General features: G+C 38.0%; 1 protein-coding gene across 1 annotated transcript in view; it reads left to right on the top strand.

The window, feature by feature from the left end:
• Nucleotides 1–20,081, top strand: part of chsy1 (chondroitin sulfate synthase 1) — a 60,313-nt gene that overhangs the window by 4,949 nt on the left and 35,283 nt on the right. The window lies entirely within an intron of this gene.

Raw genomic sequence — 20,081 nt, 5'->3', positions numbered from 1 at the left:
TTTTGGCAATACCTGGCCAGGTATTACAGAGAGAGCTGGAATAGTGGAATGTTCAAACGGGGACACAGCCTGTCTCTTATCATTGTTCTAGATCAGCTGTTTTATCAAAGCCGTTATGGGGTGACTCAGAGGAAATGGAGCTTTGGAGTTTAGACACTGACTTTTTGAAAGGGTGACCTCTGACCTTGGAGAGGTGAATCATCGTCTCTCCAATGGATGAAGTTCATCATCATCATACTGTTATGGCCACATTCTCCCCTTTTCTTTTTGTGAGCAGACCGAGTAGCTGAGAACTACTTTATAAAAAGACGTGCCATTTGCATCCAGGTGAATCTCATGCAACCTGTCAAGAGAACATGTCTGTCATATTTCACAAACAACTAAAAATTGCGTAAAGAAAATGAATCCTTTTTTTTTTTAGGACCATTACAGTTTTTGCATCGGTTTCATGACTTTTAAGCAGATTTTGCCATTTCTCATTACTGGAAATTTTATGGATGCTTTCCTTTTGAGTGTCTTTTGTAATTGCAATTATTCTTCATGATTTATTACTTTCCAGTTTTTTAATTATTTTATTTCATGCCATTACAGGGTAACACTTTACAATAAGATCCCATAAGTTATTAACATTAGTTATTGCATTTACTAACAATGAGCAATACACGTGTTACAGTATTTATTGATCTTTAACGTTAGTCATCGTTAGCTCAGGTCCATTAAATAGCCTAATCATTTTTTACAAATACAACCTTTAATTTTAATGGTGTAATTGTAAATGTTGAAATTAACATTAACTATGATTAATAAATGCTTTAGAAGTATATTTTATTGTTATTTTAGTTTATTTTAACTAATGTAGTTAGCAAATGGATCCTTATTGGAAAGTGTTACCCATTACTATAAAAATAAATGTAATTTTTTTTTCTTTTTCTTAAATTGACTAAATACATTATACAGTTATTTTCATTTTTTCCACTGCCAATTATCATCATCCTAATGTAAATATATCTCAAAGGGTACTAAAATAAAAAATACTGTATTAATGCAGTATTGAAAATGTATTCAAAATAACTATTGCGAGTAAGAGAAACAGAAAGCTCCAGATGCGTTACAGTAATGAGGTAACTAATTTTAGGAGGAAAATGTGCTTAATTTTCATGAATAATTTTTACAATGCAAAACATTATGGTCCTAAATAAGCTTAAATATCTCTTTGTCAGGCAAACAATAATATATTATTTGATTTTGGGGTGAAATGTGACCTAGGCATGACTTCAGGTGTTTGCTATGGGAAAGGAAACTATACAAGAGTAGTGATATTTTGTGTGGATCTTTCTGTGCTGTTAATTTGAATTTCTTTTCTTTTTTTAATAGATGTGGCGGCACTTTCCCTTTTTCTGCTAGTTTTGAGCAAAGCACTTAGCATTTTTCTCCAACGTCTCAAATGAGTCTTTGCGTATCGTTTAGTCTACCAAGACCATCCGTCAAGGCAAGATTACCCTTTTTTCCATCTGCTCCAGATGAAGGAGCCACATGCGCAATTCGTCACTGTAAATGTGACATCGCTTTTCACAAATTTGCAAGATGGAAAAATTAAAGGGTTGGAAAGTTATCAGAGGTGCTCCATGAATCTTTTTCGGCTTGTGGAATGGGGCGGAATTGGAACCTCTGAGTCTTAACGAGTCCCCCCTGTGACTGGGGCCGCTGGGACTTTAATGCGCATTTGATGTGTGCTTTAATTACAGCCTTGCAGGATTAGTTAGAGACGGCACAGCTGGGCAACCTGCTATTAATGTTGGAGCATTCTGCCTCTGGTTCTTTATGGAATCGGCCAAGACCTACTGCGCTGCAAGTCTCGACGGGCCCTGCGAGAGCGTCAGCCTCGTAAAAGTGACCTCAAAGACCTCTCGGCTCAAAACGGCAGCCTGTTTCTCCCTTAAATACTGATATTAAGCGTCTTTGTCTGTTTGGAGCTCTTCAGATGTGTATCTGTCTGTGCTGCCGCTCAACTTCTGTTTGTTTATGGCCAGAGCGCAAACAGTCTCATCTGACCTCCGCTTTGGGCTCGCGGGTACTTGAGATGATTCCTGCGCTCAATTTAAGCGGGTATAACAAAATGTCATGTTTTTTTCGGCTGTTTATCTCAACTAATTTGTCAAGCAACTAATTTGTTTGCATATTGTTCACACCAATAACTATCATTTTTCTAGCTGATTAACTAAATAAACATTAACAGCCAATCAGAATCCATTCTGCTTTAAAGAGCTTGAGCATTTAAAGTGACAGAACTGCAGAGCGTTTATAATAAACGGAGCGTTATCGTGCACTGCTGTAGAATCTAATATAGTTTTTATCGTTATAGTTAACGTTCTTGGTGTGAATGGGCCTTAACTCTAGATGGCCATGTCTAGAGGTCAGATAGGCTATATTATCTGGTATTAAGATGCGTTTTGGTCGATCGGATCACAAGTAGACGAGGGATTACACTTCTGTCGTGATTTCTTCGAGGGGAGGGTCTATGGGTGTTTTTTTAGATCTTTCGATATAATGGCAAAATACGTTTGCGCAATTTACATATGAAAGCACCCGGAGACGATGGAAAAACATACGGAGAGCAATCTGGTCAAATGTGTTTTCGACTATGTGGTGGACAAGCTTAAAATGTTTTAGACCCCGTTTACACCTGTATTTAGCGTCGTTCACTTGTGATCCGATCGACTAAATGCATCTTAATACCAGGTGTAAACAGGGTCATAGAGACGTGTGGGTGGACTTTTCTGACTTGGTCCTGACTAAGCAACCACCCACCTTGTGGAGGCGAGTTTTGCACGGACAGACACTCTTTTATCTAATTTTTTAACACCTAACCAGTGATATCAAACCTTAGCAGTGCTCAACCAGACTCTGGTTTAAAATATTAAACGTGTCGGTCCGGGAACCTTCTCGCAGCTGCTCTCGTATCTCTCGCTCGCTGACCTTGTCCTGTCCTGGTTGCTGCCTTCCGCATATTAGTGTCTAAACATAACCGTTATGTGTCTGCCAGTCCCGCTGATGTGTCCGCTTCAATGGTAAATATTTCCGACAGGAGAAATGTTTCAGCCGGAAGTGACAGATAAGTAAAATTATGTGGTGATGTACACTACCCTTCAAAAGGTTGGGAGCAGTAAGATTTTTAATGTTTTTGAACAAATATTATTATTAAGTGAAAGGCATTTTAATATATATATATATATATATATAAATGCCTTTCATAAAACATTTTTATTATATTTAAGTGTATTTATTAATAATTTTATTAATTGACTTTATTAATATGGAACACCCCCCCGTGACTGCAAAGCTGAAAATAATAATGTAGAGCTTCTATATATGCTAATATTTTAAAATGCTGATTTGGCGCTCAAACATTTCTTATTTTCAATAATGTTGAAAACGGTTATGCTGCTTCATATCTTTGTGTAAAACCAAAACCATTTTTGTAAACTTTCTTTTTCAAGATTCTTTGATCAATAGAAATTTTTAAGAACAGAATTTATTTGAAATCTTTCATAACATTATAAATGTCACTTTTTTGTCAATTTAATGCATCCTTGCTGAATAAAAGTATTATTTTCTTCATAATAGTAATCCCAAACATTTTCTGTTAGAACGGTTATTGATAGTTTCTGATAGAGTCCAAACTTAGCTTATGCTTTCATGATAAATATTGAAGTTTGCATTGTTTTGTTGTGCTTTTTAGTAAAACAGAGAGAGTTGTTGTTTAACATGCTCTCGGGAAAAGTCCTTAAAATCCCTTTTTTTGAGTCCGTTATTGAAAGTAGACACTGAATGTGGAAGTTCAGCTAGAAAAAGGTAGTGAAAGGCTGTGTTTTATTCAGCAGTGCAGTTTGGCTAATCTTTACACCAATTATATTGTCACATATGTTCTCTCTGAATGATGTGTGAGACTTCTGCTCCCAAATTACAACTGAAAGAAGAGCTGTCTCCGTTATTCCAACAAATGTGCCAATTAAGAGCGTTGTAAAGTGGTAGTTTGTTCCATTGAAAATAGAGAAAAGCCCTCAAGCAAGAACAATGCAAAATGCTCATCACGTGTCGTTTTGTACGGCGTTTTGTCTCCTGTCATGTGACTGAGTGATCGTTCACATTCTGATTGATATTGACAAGCCATTCTTCAGCCATTATTTAGTTGTCAGCCCATCTGTTTGCTCGGAAAACAGCTGTAAACGACAACACAAACGGAAGCTGAAAGCCAATATTGGGTTCCACATTTTTCCCCATGTGTGCCTTGATTTATGACCCTTGTGTCACTAAACTGTCAGTGCATTTATTTATCTGTTCATTCATTGTCTTTGTAGAATAGACCTTCCCAACATGAAATGAAATAAGGAATGAATTTAGTAACACATTTAATGCTATGCCCTAACCTGTCAAAATGTGATAAAGTGGTCTCTTCCATGAAATCTGAATTTTATCCTAGCCATTCAGCATTTTAGATTCACTACAGAATCTAAAATGAATTATTAGAATTAGAATTTTTCTGTATACACAAAAGGCCTATTTCTCTCAAATGTGCAATAATCATGCTGTCTAATCAGCTTCTTGATATGCCACACCTGTGAGGTGGATGGATTATCTCGGTAAAGGAGAAGTGCTCACTAACACCGATTTAGACAGATTTGTGAACAATATTTTGAGAGAAATGGGCCTTTTGTGTACATAGAAAAAGTCTTAGATCTTTGAGTTCAGCTCATGGAAAATGGGGGCAAAAAGTGTTGCGTTTATAATTTTGTTCAGTATAGTTAGGACACAGTGTTACTTACTAAAGTAAAAAAAAACGTTTTTGAAAAAAAAAATTAATACTTTTATTTAAAGGTATAGCGGAGGATTTTCTTTTTCCGGGTGGATCATCAAGACTATTGGTCCTCCTAAGTGTCAATCATTCTGGTGATATGTTTACGTAAGGCCGTCGTACGTGCTCGTGCACACGATTCACATGATGGCGTGCGCTCAAAACACAGGTTGGGCTTCCCACTGATGCCTCAGTCGCGAAGTTTCTACTTGACAGGTAAAGTTTGGCATGCTATTTGGAGAAATCCATTTAAAATCACTGCTAGTAAAAGTTAATGTAAGCTATGATTAGCTCGTGCATGCTCTCTCGTGCACACGTTTAATAGGCGTTCCCTCTCGGCAGCAGGTAGAGTGTTGCGCATGTGCATTTTTTTCAAAAAGTGGAGAGGTCGGTTCTTTTCTAAAATTCGTGAAAATCCTCCGCTATACCTTTAACAAGGACGCATTAATCATATCAAAAGTGCAGTGATTGTAAGTTACAGTAGACATTTATAATGTTACAAAAGATTTCTATTTCAAATAAATGCTGTTCTTTTGAACTTTCTGTTAATCAAAGCCTCCTGAAAGAAATGTATCAGTTGGTTTCCACAAAAATATTACCTGTTTTCAACATTGAAAATATTTCTTGAGCAGCAAATCAGCATATTAGAATGATTTCTAAAGGATCATGTGACACTGAAGACAGGAATAAATTACATTTTAAAGTATGTACAAATAGAAAACAGTTATTTTAAATTACTATTATGTTTCCCTTTTTTTTTTTTTATCAAATGAATGCAGATTTGGTGAGCATAAGAGACTTCTTTCAAAAACACTAACCATAGAGTATACTTGTCTTTCTTTTCCACAGTAAGTACATTTGGTGCATTTTGATCTCACATTATCATTTAGAATCGAGTCTTTTTCTCAGTGAGCTCCATGATGACATGTCACTTTCACAGAGTCTGAAACTGATATGACTGTCTGTCTGGTCACCAACAATGGTCTCATGGTCTATCCCCATGTTGGCGTCGTGTCGTAACTTAACAGCTCCCGCTTCCAGTGTAATAATGATTGCGTCTATCTGTGAGTTTTCAGACACGGACGCTCTTATGTATGATTCAGCCCCCATCTGCAAACTCAGCAGACCAGAAATGAAACTTGTCTGTGTGACCACAGATCTGTGTCATAAAGGGTAGCCATGTAGTGTATGAACACTGGTGAATGTGATATTGAATAGTGTTAACCAATATAATTTTGATCATCGATGTGTTAAAATATTATAAAGGAAAACTTTTTTGATTTCATTTGTTCCAATAAATTGTTCCAGGAACATGTATATAGGAAGTAAGTAGGTTTGATTTCATGTTGACTTTTGTTTGAAATTATGGTACCTAATGTTTGAAAAAAATAAATAAATTGAAAAGCCATTTCACAGCAAAAACTCAATGTTTTTGTGTATTTTATACATGGCTAAAATTGAAATTGAGATTTTTGGTTTTCTCTGCCTCAGAGCCACTTAAACAGCTTCATGATCCAAGGCCTCCATTCTCTCACCTTCTTCTATGTGTCACATAGTGTGTCACATAGTGTGTCAATAAAACTTTAGTTTCTTTTTCTGCTCAGACATCCACAGGAAGTCAGCCTCCCACACGCATATTCTGTTCTTCGAGCTCTAACAAACAAACGCCTGTAGTTGCGTCTATTTCTTGCCACTCGGCGAAGCCCGGAATTATACTGCCAGTCCAGTCCTGTATTTTGTGGCCATTTTCATAGAATCTTTTTCGGAGATCTATGCGAGATGGGTCATTATTGCACTGAGTTTTAGTATTTTGAGGATTGGAGGCAGTGCGCAGATATGTGAAGCTTTTCTTAAAAGCACAAATCCCGAAACTTCACCCGCAATGTTTGTCCACCATAATAATAAAACAATTCTTGGGTTCTTGTGAATTTTTATGCATCATTGTGGCATTATAACAATGGATGGAATTTTGTTTTTCAGTTGACTTTGCATTTATATTCTATCTGTTCCCAAATCTATCATAGGCGCCGTGCCTTCAATACATACAATACGTGTCAACACACTCCGCTCAATTCCAATCTAAGGCAGGTTTATATCTTTCATGGATGAGGCTAATGCAGAATTCGCTGTAAATACACTAAACAAATCTTACTGAAACCCCAAACTTTAAACCAATTAATACTTTTATTCAGCAAGCATGCATTTGAAAGTGACTCTAAAGACATTTATATTACAAAAGATTTCGGTTTCAAATAAATGCTATTATTTTGAGCTTTCTATTCATCAAAGAATCCTAAAAAATGTAACAGTTTCTTGAAAAATATGAAGCAGCAGAACTGTTTTCAACATTGATAATAATAAGGAGGAATGTTTCTTGAGCAGCAAATCAGCATATTAGAATGATTTCTGAAGGATCATGTGACACTGAAGACTAGAGTAATAATGCTGAAAATTCAGCTTTGCATCAGGAATAAATTACATTTTTAAAATCTATTCAAATAGAAAAGTTCTTTTAAATTAAGATATTTCACAATTTTACTGTATTTTTGATCAAATAAAGGCAGTAAGCATAAGAGACTTAAACACATTATAAATCTTACTGACTTTTGAACTGTAGTGTATACTTGTCTTTTGTCCTAAATAAATAACTTCAGTCTAGATGGCAGTAGACTAGCTAGGCAGCGCACTAGAGTTTGAAACACTATCATTTGTAAATGGTTGGGTTGAAGCCCAGTTGACCTTGATAGCACCCATAATAAGTAGTCAGTCATTTTAAACATTCCCAATGATTTGATCCTGTGAGCTTAATTTGATTTGGTCTCTTTAACTTGTTAAAGTTACAATATTAGCTATTCATAGCTTTGCTCACCTACTTCCTCAGGGTTTATTAGATGATGGAGCCATAGTTCGATCTTTGACTCTGTCAGAGCATTGAATGGGTTCGACGATGGTCTTTTTTTTCCAAGTCGTGACCTTTATTATTTACCCTTTAATTAGGTTTTACCAGTTCTGATGGTATTTTTCCCCAGACATTCCAGCACATTTTTAATTTGTCCGTCTAACAAGGAGCAGCTAAATGTGACGTGTAGATCTTCACATTCAGAATGAAAAGGTTGAGGTGTCTCTGTCTCTTTGGTTCACAACTTATTTCAGTTCTTCGCGGCAGACTGCTGTGTATGTGGCAAACCTCATGTATTTTCAGACATCCTGTGGCCGCTGGACTCATGTATGTCTTATTCTGTTGCTCCTCGGCGCACACCCGAGCAGGATGCTAAAATTATAGCTGCAATGAGCAAATAAATGTTAACTAGCTTCATTTAAAAATAAATACAAACAGTGGTTAAAGGGGTTTGCTTGAGCATGAAAGCCAGCAAGCTTGAAATGCTCCTTCTGTGGAGTAACAGCCATAAACATCTCTCCAGCTGTTTGCGTACTGATACGATTGCGTTACTGATACGAAAAGTAATTGGCGATTGTGTAGTGTGCTTCATCAGTCACATTGCTTACTGTTTCAATCTTATTCATAAACACAAATAGCTTCCAAGTTTGTGTTGCCCTTTGAGTGGACAAACTCACATTGTATTATCACACTGGTCTGTTCCGCTCATGGTTAACTCTTATAGCTTTGAAAAATTCAGTAGTTAGTCATTTTTTTAGACGATTAAACAATCTCAGCCTGTTTTAGCCCCCACTTGGTATATTTACTTTCTGAATATACATTGCAAAGAATGTGATGTTTGTCTTAATAACCCTTTTTTTACATAACTTGCTCCTGCTTCTGAAACGTATTGGCAACCGTAACGTCAACCTACAGGTAATGAAATATTATTAGTTTACAAAATTTTCTAAAGTATAACTGTATTCCTGTGATGCAAAGCTGAATTTCCAGCATCATTACTCCAGTCGTCATAAATGATCCTTCAGAAATCATTCTAATATGCTGATTTGTGATTTGCTGCTGATTTAAAACATTTCTCATCAGTGTTGAGAACGGGTTGTGCTGCTTAACATTTTTTTTTTCAGGATTATTTAAAGAAAAGAAAAAAGAGCAGCTGTCTAATCATTTGCTCAAATTAATATTCATTTACACAATACTTATTTGAAGTTTGAATTGTTTTCCCTTGACCTTTTAAGATGTTTACATTCATTATATATGTCATAAACCTGTTTGTTGGAAGGAAGGAGGATTTGTATGCAGCATTAAGCGTACGGACGCCCCTCTGTGTGGACCGAGTGGAGTTTTTGTGGTTTGGTGGTGTCGTTTCCATGCCAACAGCCAGTCATGCCAAAGTACAGCTAATGCAAATGCAAACCAACAGCATCGGTTTCTGTCAGGTCTGACACGTGGCCCCTCCCACCGAGAGATGCTGTCACACCCACGCTATCTTTATAAATCTGTCTCTGTGTCTCTTTTGCTCTTTTGCCCTCTGTTTTCATCAAGAAACCCACGAACAAGAGCGTCTTTGTGGCACTGCTATTTTTGCTGCAACTGCTGCTCTTATTCAATTAGTTAGGGTTTTGTAAATCTGTGTTGTTGTTTTTTTTGTTCCTCAGTTGTTTTAAGGTAAAGGGTAAGATGAAGGAAATGCATATACACTCCAGCAAATGACCTGATCTGCACAAAAAAGGCTTGTGTGCAAAGGGCCGTTTTTGCACGAGTCCGACACATTGGACTGAAGAGGAAGTATGATGTGACTCATACTTCGCTTTGATTGGATGCCTGGATGTTTGGCATCTGTGCCTCATTTCTTTGCCACTGTTGTTGCGTTTAGTATTTTAATGCATTATTATCCTATTATATTTCTTTTCGTTTCTTTTTTACTTTTAATATTGAGTAGTGTTGACAATACTGAGTTCTACCAGTAAAATTTTGTGTGATAGATAGTTCACCCTGTTTACTCACCCTCATTTTGTTCCAAACCTGTAACACTTTTGTTCATCTTTAAAACACAAATGAAGGCATTTTAAATTAAATCAGATAGATTTCTGACCCTCTATTGACATCAACACAACTACCCCTTTGTCGCTTCAAAAGGTTAATAAAGAGATCTAAAGAGACTGAATCGCTTTATATACTGTCTCTTCAGAAGACTGGATCCCTTTATTTCAGATTTAATTTGAGACTTTATTGAATTAAATAGCCTAAATTAAATATATTCATCATATAAATCAATCGTGCCTCTTTAGAAAATTTGGACAAAACCGCTCAATTCAAGAACTTTTTGAAGCGTCAAAAGTGGTAGTTGCATGGACTGTCAGTGGAGGGACAGAAATGTCAGATTTCATTAAAATATCTTCATTTGTGTTGCAAAGATGAAGGAACCCTTTAATATGAGTTTTGAGACCATGGTAGTATGGCAAACATGCCATTTAGGGCATTTACATGACCTTGCATGGTGGGTTATTATAAAATATGCAAAGATAGATGTCTTACACAGTAGCAAAAAGCTTAATTATAAGGATCGAAGTGGCTGAAAATGGTCATGATATACTAATTGCGGCCCCTTTTAAATGCGCAAACTTCATGTCTCTTCTGCGTTTCTCTCCCACAGCGAGCTCAGTGTGTGCCACTTCAGGAATGCTGAGGGAATGACTGGCTCACTGCTAGCTGACGACTGATCGCCTCGTGCTTCAAAATCCCTAAACATTACGCCCTCAGTTATACACTCAGATGTTTGTCGTTGAAGCTTGTCTACCTTGCAGGACACTGGCCTGTTATTGGCAACTTGCGCAAAGTACGGGTCCTCACACAGGTTCTCTGTAGATTTGGATATGGGTTGCATTAGTATTAAACAGAAGCTGCATTCTTTTTCCATTCTATAGTACATGATTATGTAGTGATGGTTCATGTAGCTCCTGACATTTGGAAGTTATTTTGTAATACAGCCGTTTTGAGTTTGTAAGTGTAACATAAGTTGTGATGTAATATTGTACGTTTTAAGCTGTTAAAAGTTGGCACATCCCTAAAGACCCTGTTTAAGAGGAAGTTGTTGCCTGACACTGCCGCAGTGAAGATCTTATTTAAACGCTGTAGTGTTTGCTGCTTTTGTCTTGTTCCTGTACAGATACAGATGTTTTATCTTGTACTGCAGGGATGTGGAAAACTACTTTAATATCTAATATATTTGCTTATTAAAAATATTAATTTAAAGGCACACATTTCCGTTTTTCTCAAACGGCGACCCCTAGAGTCGCTGTGGAGTACTTGTATTTAACGTTACTGTCGTAAATACCACTCACGCAGAGCCGTCTCTGCACTCTTCCGACCGCGCTTTCTTTCTTTCGACTCTGCCATGATTCACGTCTGAAATGCGTGCTAGTGTCTTCCATAGAGGCTGCTTCATATGTTGTTGATGTATGTGACATCGTGCCGTAAAGCAAGTCGTGATTCTCGCGAGATTTGTCGGGGCGCCACCTCTCAAACCTGCGTTGCTGGTTTTGCCAGCGGGGTCGTCGCGCCCCCCCCCCCCCCCCCCCCCGCTTTGCTATCGGGATGATTATGTTAAGGTACAAATCTTGCATAGTGTGCCTTTTAAATGTATTTATTTAAAATATTTATATATTAAAAATATGTAGGCCTATATTTATTTACTAAATATTTTTTTTATTAAAATGGTCATTTGTTTTTAAATAATATTCATTTAATAAACCTGTATTTATTTGTTAATTTTATTCTCATTCATTAAAATATTTGTTTATATGTTAAACATATTTGTTTATATATATAAAAAAAAATGTATTTTTAAAGAAATAGAATTTTTAAGCTGATGTTTCAGTGCAGCAAGCCTCATATCTCATGCTTTAATTACTTGACTTACTAAGCTTTTAACTGGGGTCTTTAAATATCTACAAAGTTAATGTGTGTAAAATCCTCGTCTTGCTCTTAGTGAGAGGAATTACAGTGTCTTCAGATATCAATAGCAGGAGATAACGCTTCATTGGCAGTCTCTTTGTGTTCCCTGGCTTCAGTGGGTGGTTTGTTGGTCATGTTCACAGCCGTTTGTTGCCGTTTGACACTTTCTTTTAGAGGAAGTCCATTAGTGTGCCATTTGAACCCCTCATTTCCACCAGCAGGCTTATTAAGAGCTTTGCTGCTCTTTCCAAAGGCAATCCAGGAGCTACCTTTTCCTGTTTGGGCTGGTTTTTTCCCCTTTGGCACGATTGCTTTGTTTCTTTTTTTTTTTCTTTTTTTTTTCTCGTCCAAGTTTGTCCAGTCAGAGACAGACTAAACTCTACCTTTAAATGCACAATCTGTGATGCAGATTTGCTGAGCCTTTATTTTGTGCGTTTTTTTTTTTTTTTGTTCTCTCCCGCCTGAAGTGTGTTTGGCCAGCGACGTGCGTTACTACCAAAGCAATTAAATGAGACTCAGCATTCACTTGAAGACCACTTAAAACTCACAATAGAGATTCTGGAGGGTCTTTAATATTTGATTGCACTGAAAGCTGCTGTTTTTCTTTTCAAAACGGATCATTAAATGGGATAAAAGAGCAGCTGATCAATGTGTCGACAATATTTTTGTGAAAATACAAAGGGTGCTGATTCTGGTTTTTGGGTCAAAATTACTATTCATCATGAAGCGACAAGCACTAACACTTCTCTTCCACATTAGTCTGAGGACAAATCTTTGAGTTCCTTTAGGGTGTTGCACAACTACTTGTTTTTACGAGTCGACTAGTTTGAGGGTCAATGTTTACTTTATGTAAATGACTCACACTGTGCCTCATCAGCAGCCTTTGCAGTGTTTTGGCAGGTCGAATGCTGGGCTGAAGGAGATTGCGAGTGGAGAGAACGTCCTTGAAGCCGAGATGACGCTAGTGAGGAACGACAGATTCATGCTGCTTGCATTGTCCTAAATTGTGCAAGAAGATTCATGTCACACTCAGTTATGGTTTCTTTCAGCTTAGGGGTGACGTTTTGATTAGTTTCAGAGCAGTTTGCGAAATACTTGGCTTATGTGAACACTCTAAATGAACTCCGAACATCTTGTGTCCACAACCCCAGCGCATTTCACCTATAGTTTCACTTATAAATTGTGTAACATCAAATGTTTTTGGCCATTACAGTGACAAAGCTAATTTCATGCAGCTACACAGAATGGTTAATAATTGTTAGCAATTGAATGTTCTGGATATTACAGTCTATAGATCGCGGCTTATAACGCAACTTCAAACTCGTTACATTCTTTGTAGCCTATTTGTTCATATAGTGTCATTCATTTGTAATAAACCCTCATCGTATGTTTATATTTCAAACATTTCTGAGCTGTAAGTAATATAAGTGAGGCTGTTTTATGGTGGTGGTTTTGTGAATGGGCTTCGTTGAGCAGTGAATTGTAAGTACCGGCAGTGGGATATTTTCTTCACGTCTGATTCGTTGAGGACCAGACAGGATCTGTCATTCCTGTCAGACGGAGGAATGTGAATGAAATGAGGATAAGGAAGACAGAGGCAGTTTAGTGAAAATAAAGAGAAGCAAAAAAGTGATGGAAACCTTAGAAGAATTAGCAACAAAGAATAGAATCAAGGAGTTCAGAAACACAAAGAGCGAAAGAGCTTAGACCAAGAGAGGGGGAAAAAGAGCACAGCGAAGGAGATGCTGATGTCAGCATTTGTCTCTGCTCTTTCCGTGTTTAGTGAGACCAAACAGCCCGAGAGCAGTGTGCTCCCAGACACACCCTCCTCCTCTGTTAGAAGTCGTCTTTCTCCACCAGAATGCCAGCGGTTTTTTTAATCTCGACTTTCTGCCCGTGGCGGTGCGAGCGAATTGGAATTGTTAGGATGCACCATTTGTTTCGGGTTCGTTGGACTCAGCTGGTGAAAGCGGAAACATTAAAGGAATATTTCACCCAGACATTAAATGTTGTAATCATTTCCTCACACTGTCATTTCAAATCCATATGACTTCCTTCCATTAAACACATGGAGAATTTTTGGAGATGGTATTGTTAGTTGCTTTTTCTGTGCAATGAATGGGGATTAAAGCTTTCAAGCTTCACAAACCATGCAAAAGCATCATATGAATCATCCATATGACTTGTACAGAATATACTCCATGTCTTCTGAAGTCATACAATAGCTTTGTGTGAGAAATTATACACACACAAACACATATTTACTTGTATTTAAAATAAATGTATTACATTTTTCTAGAATAGCACCTGAAAATTACTCAAATTAACATTTATTGATCAATATATAGATGATCTCAAAATGGCTAATAAAATTGATCAATATTATTTGGCCTGACACAAATGCCTATAACTATTAGTCTTTATGAATTTTTAAATGATGGTTTAAATAACACTAAATATGAAATGGAAATGTGTGCGTGCCATGTCTTGAGACAGTTGATCAGGATATTGCCATTTGTCCAGCTGTGAAGCAGGTCTTTGTATTGACTTTCACATCAGATCTTCTCGACTTCCAGTGTTGTTGGCTATCAAGTTTGCTGCGCTGGCTCTTGCAGCCCATGTGTGTTTAAAGGACGTACTGGTGTCATCTTGCCTGGAACTGTTTAAGGTGGAGAGGGGATTAGGGAAAGCTTAGATTAGTTGTAAAGGGCAGAAAGGAAGCTCACTGATGGTTTAGATTCGTGCTGTATCTCCTCCGAACCTGATCTGTACAGTGGTTATTCTCTCACGGTTCCCTACGGTAGAAGATACTGGGCCCTGTGAAATCCATTACATTTGTGTTGTCTGTTTCAATTTTTCTGGATTCCATTTTAATAGTTAAATTAAATGTGCATAATCAAAATACATGTCTAATCAATTGAGTTCATAAAACTTTAACAATTTATTAATTTCGACAGTAATAAGGCGCAATGAAATGTGGGTTATCTTTTCAGAAATTCTGTTTTTCCTCCTGTGGTTTATGATTGAATTCAAATTTATTATCAAAATGGAATGCAAAAAATGTAAACAATTTATTTAATCAAATGAAAAGGTAACAATTTATTTGTATTCTTTGGCAAATAAAGTGCACTAGGGGATTACTACTACGTTAAATTACTATGATAAACATTTTTGCAAAAATGTGTAATATTCCTTAAAATGTTTTAATACATTTTTTTGTTATTATTATTATTATCATCATCTTTATCACTTTCAGAAAGACATTCTATTGTACAGAAGTAATATTTCTATCATAAATTCTGGTAAAACAAAAAAATTATTTTGGTGGGTTGTAGTGAAGACCAGTTTCTGTGTATTTGTCGATTAGTTTTTTTTATTAGATAAAATGGTGAAATGCAAGTGGAGTGACTCTCAGAGCAGCTCTGGAAATGTTCATGTGTTAATGTCCTCATATAGTGAGACTGCAGACGCAGAAAACACCATGAGCGTCGTGTGTACTTGAGTATGTGTTGTAGACAAAACTCTGGTGCTCATTCACACAGATGTGCAGAACATGAGAACATTTCATATTTAAACTGCAGTCTTTTTGCACTTTAATATTCAGACACTAGTCCATATTGCGATTTGATTTCTTCATCCAATATTTGCCAAAATTCTGTGCTATTAAAATAAAATTCCATTCTTATGATTAAATTCTGTGATTCCGTCCCCGTTTTCCACGGCCCTACAGATAGCCTAGATGTGCAAAGGAGCAAAGCCTCAGGAAACAGGAGCCCAACTCGGATTACCACTAAATCTAATGTGCCTCTTGGCTCGCGGCACCATTACAGAACTATACAGCTATACTAATCGCCCTCAGAGCCGCCCACTTTGCTGGTTCGCTCTCCCGCCAAGGTCACTGCCATTCCAGGGTGAAAGCTGACTTTGTTTTTAAGTCCTTTTTTCCCCTCATGCACAACAAACAGTTGGAACAAAGAGGCCTGAGACAGTTTGACTGCCTGCTTCGTTCTCGCCGCAGCTGGAGGTGGCCTGCAAAAATCTGCACATTGCTGTTGAAATTAATTCAGACCAGGTGAAAACATCCATTTGTTAGGGATTAAAACTTCATGTGCCGTGGAGCCCGGTCTCTACCAGCGCTGGCTGGCTGACTGAGCAAACAGCTTAAAGTATTACTTGTATTTTTCTAGCATGGAGATAAATATGTTCAGCGTTTACTTTGGGTTCTCCGTTTAATTTTTCGCAAAACCGCACGTCTCAGATGTGCCGCACTGTCAGACGGCCATGCATGATTTCAGAACCGTCTCATCGAGGACATACCGTCCCGTATCTCTGAAAGATTCACTGGCAAAGGCTCTGATTCTTCTTAAGTCCCCTGGTTTAACAGTGGAGCCAGGCATTGCCAAGTTACTTATCTCATTTTGCTTGTCTACTTTTATCAGTAATGGTGTTTTCTCCTTGGTAAAAGTATGTTTTGAAGATGCAAAAAATGGGACTGACAGACTGGTTGGCAAAGGCGGCGTGTCCTGGCACATCTGTGGGCATATTCCGAATCCTGACACATCCCAGCCATGGCCTCATTTCTCCTGTCCGCCATTGCGTACACCCTTTTTTCCGTGTCTAGCTGGCAATTTTTGGGCTTATTACACATTGGAAAGTGAAAGATGAGGAAGAAATGCCCTCTAGCCTTCAAGAAATGCCCTATTTACCTATATAACATTTTTATTTTTGCAAGTTGTTTAATTCGCTTTGTGCAATGCTGGAAAAATCGGAGAACTTCTTTTATTTTATATGCAATTGTGATTTCAGACATGCTGAGGCCGGCGGCCGTGTTAAGTAGGACCGTTTGATTTTTGGCCCTGTTCCCTTTTGTGCACCATCTGCTTGAGCATCTATAGTAGAGGCCTTGACTTACCCGCAACATGGTGCTGATTCAATTACTGATGATTGGCATTGCTGTGGTTTTGTTGGGATGGAATGTTTTTGAGCCTGTTATTGATAACCTATCTATTTACTGAATAATGTATTGCTAGTTGGCAGATTCATCCAGAACGCCCATCACACACCAGCTTACTGGTGGAGAGGAGACAGGGGGATGAAGTCAATTCATATATATGGGGATGATTAGGAGGCCATGATGGACAGAGGCCACTGGGCAAATTTGGCCAGGATGCCAGGGTTACATCCCTACTCTTTTCGAAAGACATCCGGGGATTTTTTGTGACCACAGAGAGTCAGGACCTCGGTTTAACGTCTCATCTGAAGGACGGTGCTCTTTGACAGTATAGTGTCCCCATCACTACACTGGGGCGTTAGGACCCACATAGACCACAGGGTGAGCGCCCCCTACTGGCCTCACTAACACCTCTTCCAACAGCAACCTGGTTTTCCCAGGAGGTCTCCCATCCAGGTACTGACCAGGCTCAGCCCTGCTTAGCTTCAGTGGGCAACCAGTCTTGGGCTACAGGGTGATATGGCTGCTGGCAATATCACATTAATATTAATGTCACATTAATATTAATATTTATCATATTAATGTTATGATGAATAAATTCACTTGCAGCATTTAAGATTTTATTAGTGCTTTATTTATTTATAATGAAACACGATCAAATCTACTAATGTATTATTTAATATTTTAATTAAAATAAAATAATTGATCTAATAAATATGAAAATTTAGTTATTTAATCTACTGTTACATATATATTTTTTATTTACTGTAGAATTTTAATGTGCAGTTTTTTTTTTTTTTTTTTTTTTTTTCAGGATCAAACCTACAACCTTTCAGTCACACGCCTGAATCTTTAACAGCTAGGATACGTTATCATCACTTAAATGTCATGATTTTGTATATGTGTGTATACAATTCTGTTTAGATCATTTATTGCCAAAAGCCAGCATTCATGCTGCCGCCTGCCATGGCGACTGACTGCCAATGACTCACTTACTGAGAACATCAATAGCGAGAGCTGTGAAATGCAAATGCGGTCCATTCTCCAGCGCTTCCCCGTGGGAACATTACGCGGCTGCATCCACCTGTTTCGTGAGCTAATAATCCTAATATGCAGGGATGGTTCTGTTTAAATCAGTTGATGACGGCTCGAGCGTGATGGAAGGGTCTGTACATCTGTGGGACGATACTGAGGCAACATCTGGTGCCTGGTGGCGGCAGACGACCATGCTGATGAAGAGATGTGTCGTCAGTCATGGTGTGTGTGTGTGCCATCTGTGTTACACTTCATCTGTGGAACGTCAGTCCTTGGACTCAATCTAACGCTCTGAGGGGATTGAATTAGAGTGGTCACATCCTGTGTGGTTTCTTTCAGCCTCGAGGCTCTGTTTGTAGGTGTGAGACCCTGATGCTTCATCTCCGACTAGGCAGGGGGCCTGCGGAAAGTCGGGATGTTGGGGAAAGTGAGCTTGCCCTTCGCCAGCGTAGCCCTGCGAGCCTTTGTTCTTCTAAATCTCATTTCTTTCTCTCTTCCCACCGCTCCACTTGTGTGTGTTACTGTTGGACAAACAAGAAAGAGATCGATTCTAGTGGAAAGAGACGCCGGATGCTCATTAGAATAAAGGAAGGAAGTTCTGTGTGCTGCCTGCTTTGATGTATTTTTATCTGTCATTTTTTTTCCCCCAGTCATGTTATTCAATTCATTTCAGAAAAATCTTTTTTTGTCATTTTGACAGATAAAAAAACGATGTCTTGTCTATTGCTTTGTGCTCCTCCAGGAACATTCCCACAGTGTAGTATGCTAATATGATGCTAAGTGAAGTGAAACGGAAGGAAATATAGTTTTCTAGACCAAGAGCAAGACCCAAGTGTGGATTTGAGCTGAGAAATAGGATTTTGAGTGTAGTCTGGTGGGATATTGTTCATTAAATCCACTGTCTTTTTCACATTACTTGGGCCGAAAGCAAAAAAAGGATCAACAACTCGCAACTTTTCTGCTTTTCCACCCGTTTTACTGTCTGCCAGTTAAACATCTTAAGTCCAATCTCGAATGCCACGTTTTTGTGGTTTTCACACCTGTGCTAAAGCTTTTGTTTTGTTTGCTTCTGTCAGTTCGTAGCTGTCGAAATGGTTTGCTGAATGCACTGCTCAAGGTGAACAAGAACGCTTTGATTTTGTTTTGAATGTTTGCAGACTCTCATACAGAAACACTTTGTGCATTAGGAGATTTAGTCAACCAACAGGAACGTTATTTTTTTACATATAATCTCATTAGTATTAACACTAAGATTGAGTCTGGCTCCTCAAAATCCAAAAATGAATGTGTTTTTTTTTCTCACTTTGAGGAACTGAATTGAGACTCCGGCATTTTCTTTCAATAATAAACAGTTTTAGCTTCCGCCGCCAGCCAGCATTTGTACCATCACTCACATCATCCCAAGAGGCTTTATAGCAACTATAAAGGCAGGCCTGTCTGCAACCTCGGTGGGAAAGCGTAATTCATTTATGTTAAGGAAGAACATGAAACACAGCGTGATTGTTGGTGAATACTTCTTCTTAGGCCTTTGTGTTCTTTGAAACGCTTTGGAATATCTTCCTTTCAGAAACATTTATTCAAGTTAGCAAAGGTAGGATCATGATGTCTGATGATAGTTTTGGGAAAATGTAACCAGGTTTTATAATCTGTCAGTGTCACTAATACATTCTAAGGAAACTTTAAAGTTTTTTTGTTGTTTTTTTAGCATTTCTGCTCCACTGCAGCTTCTTTGGGAGTCCCATGAAGACGGTTTAGGGAGTGTAGAGTGGATTCGGAGGAATGGACCAGTAAATAGATCCCCCACAGAGTCGTCTGAAGATGCCAGTTTTCAAAGAGAAGTTGGGCAGATGGTACATGTAGATTTTTTCAGTCCAGCCATAAAAAAGGATATGTGGCAGGCACTGGCTTGGTTGTAGAGCGTCTGCTAGAGTTTTATCCGACATAGGTAGCTGTAATTTGGAAGATGGGCTCAAGGTCAGAAATGAGGCTCGTCTTTTTGGTGTGGTGGCGGTTGAAGGACAGCCTGTGGGAATGATGTGGTGTCTCTGTGGCGATTGCAACGGGACTTCCTTGAGATACATACTGGCATGTGAGAAATATTTGTTCCCCAAGAATGTGTTTCAATGGAATCTTGATGAACGAGAAAAGGAGTAGTCAAATCATGTCTTGCATTCTTTATAAATTGAGATTTGTCTACTCACCCTCATGTCCTTCCGAATCCAAACCCATATGCTGTCATTTGAAAATTGATCATTTAAGCAGCTATTTTCCATAAAGCGACAGTTCATAGTAACAGTCCCAAAAACTCCATAAAAATGGTCCATTTGTCCAAGTCATATGATAGTTCTGCATGAATAACAAAAACGTAAGAGTATTTCCCTGTAATATAT

The sequence above is a fragment of the Rutilus rutilus genome (genome assembly GCF_951802725.1).
Source record: "Rutilus rutilus genome assembly, chromosome: 3".
Taxonomy (NCBI): domain Eukaryota; kingdom Metazoa; phylum Chordata; class Actinopteri; order Cypriniformes; family Leuciscidae; genus Rutilus; species Rutilus rutilus.
The sequence above is the reverse complement of the archived record's forward strand: the minus strand, read 5'-3'. Positions and strand labels throughout refer to the sequence as shown.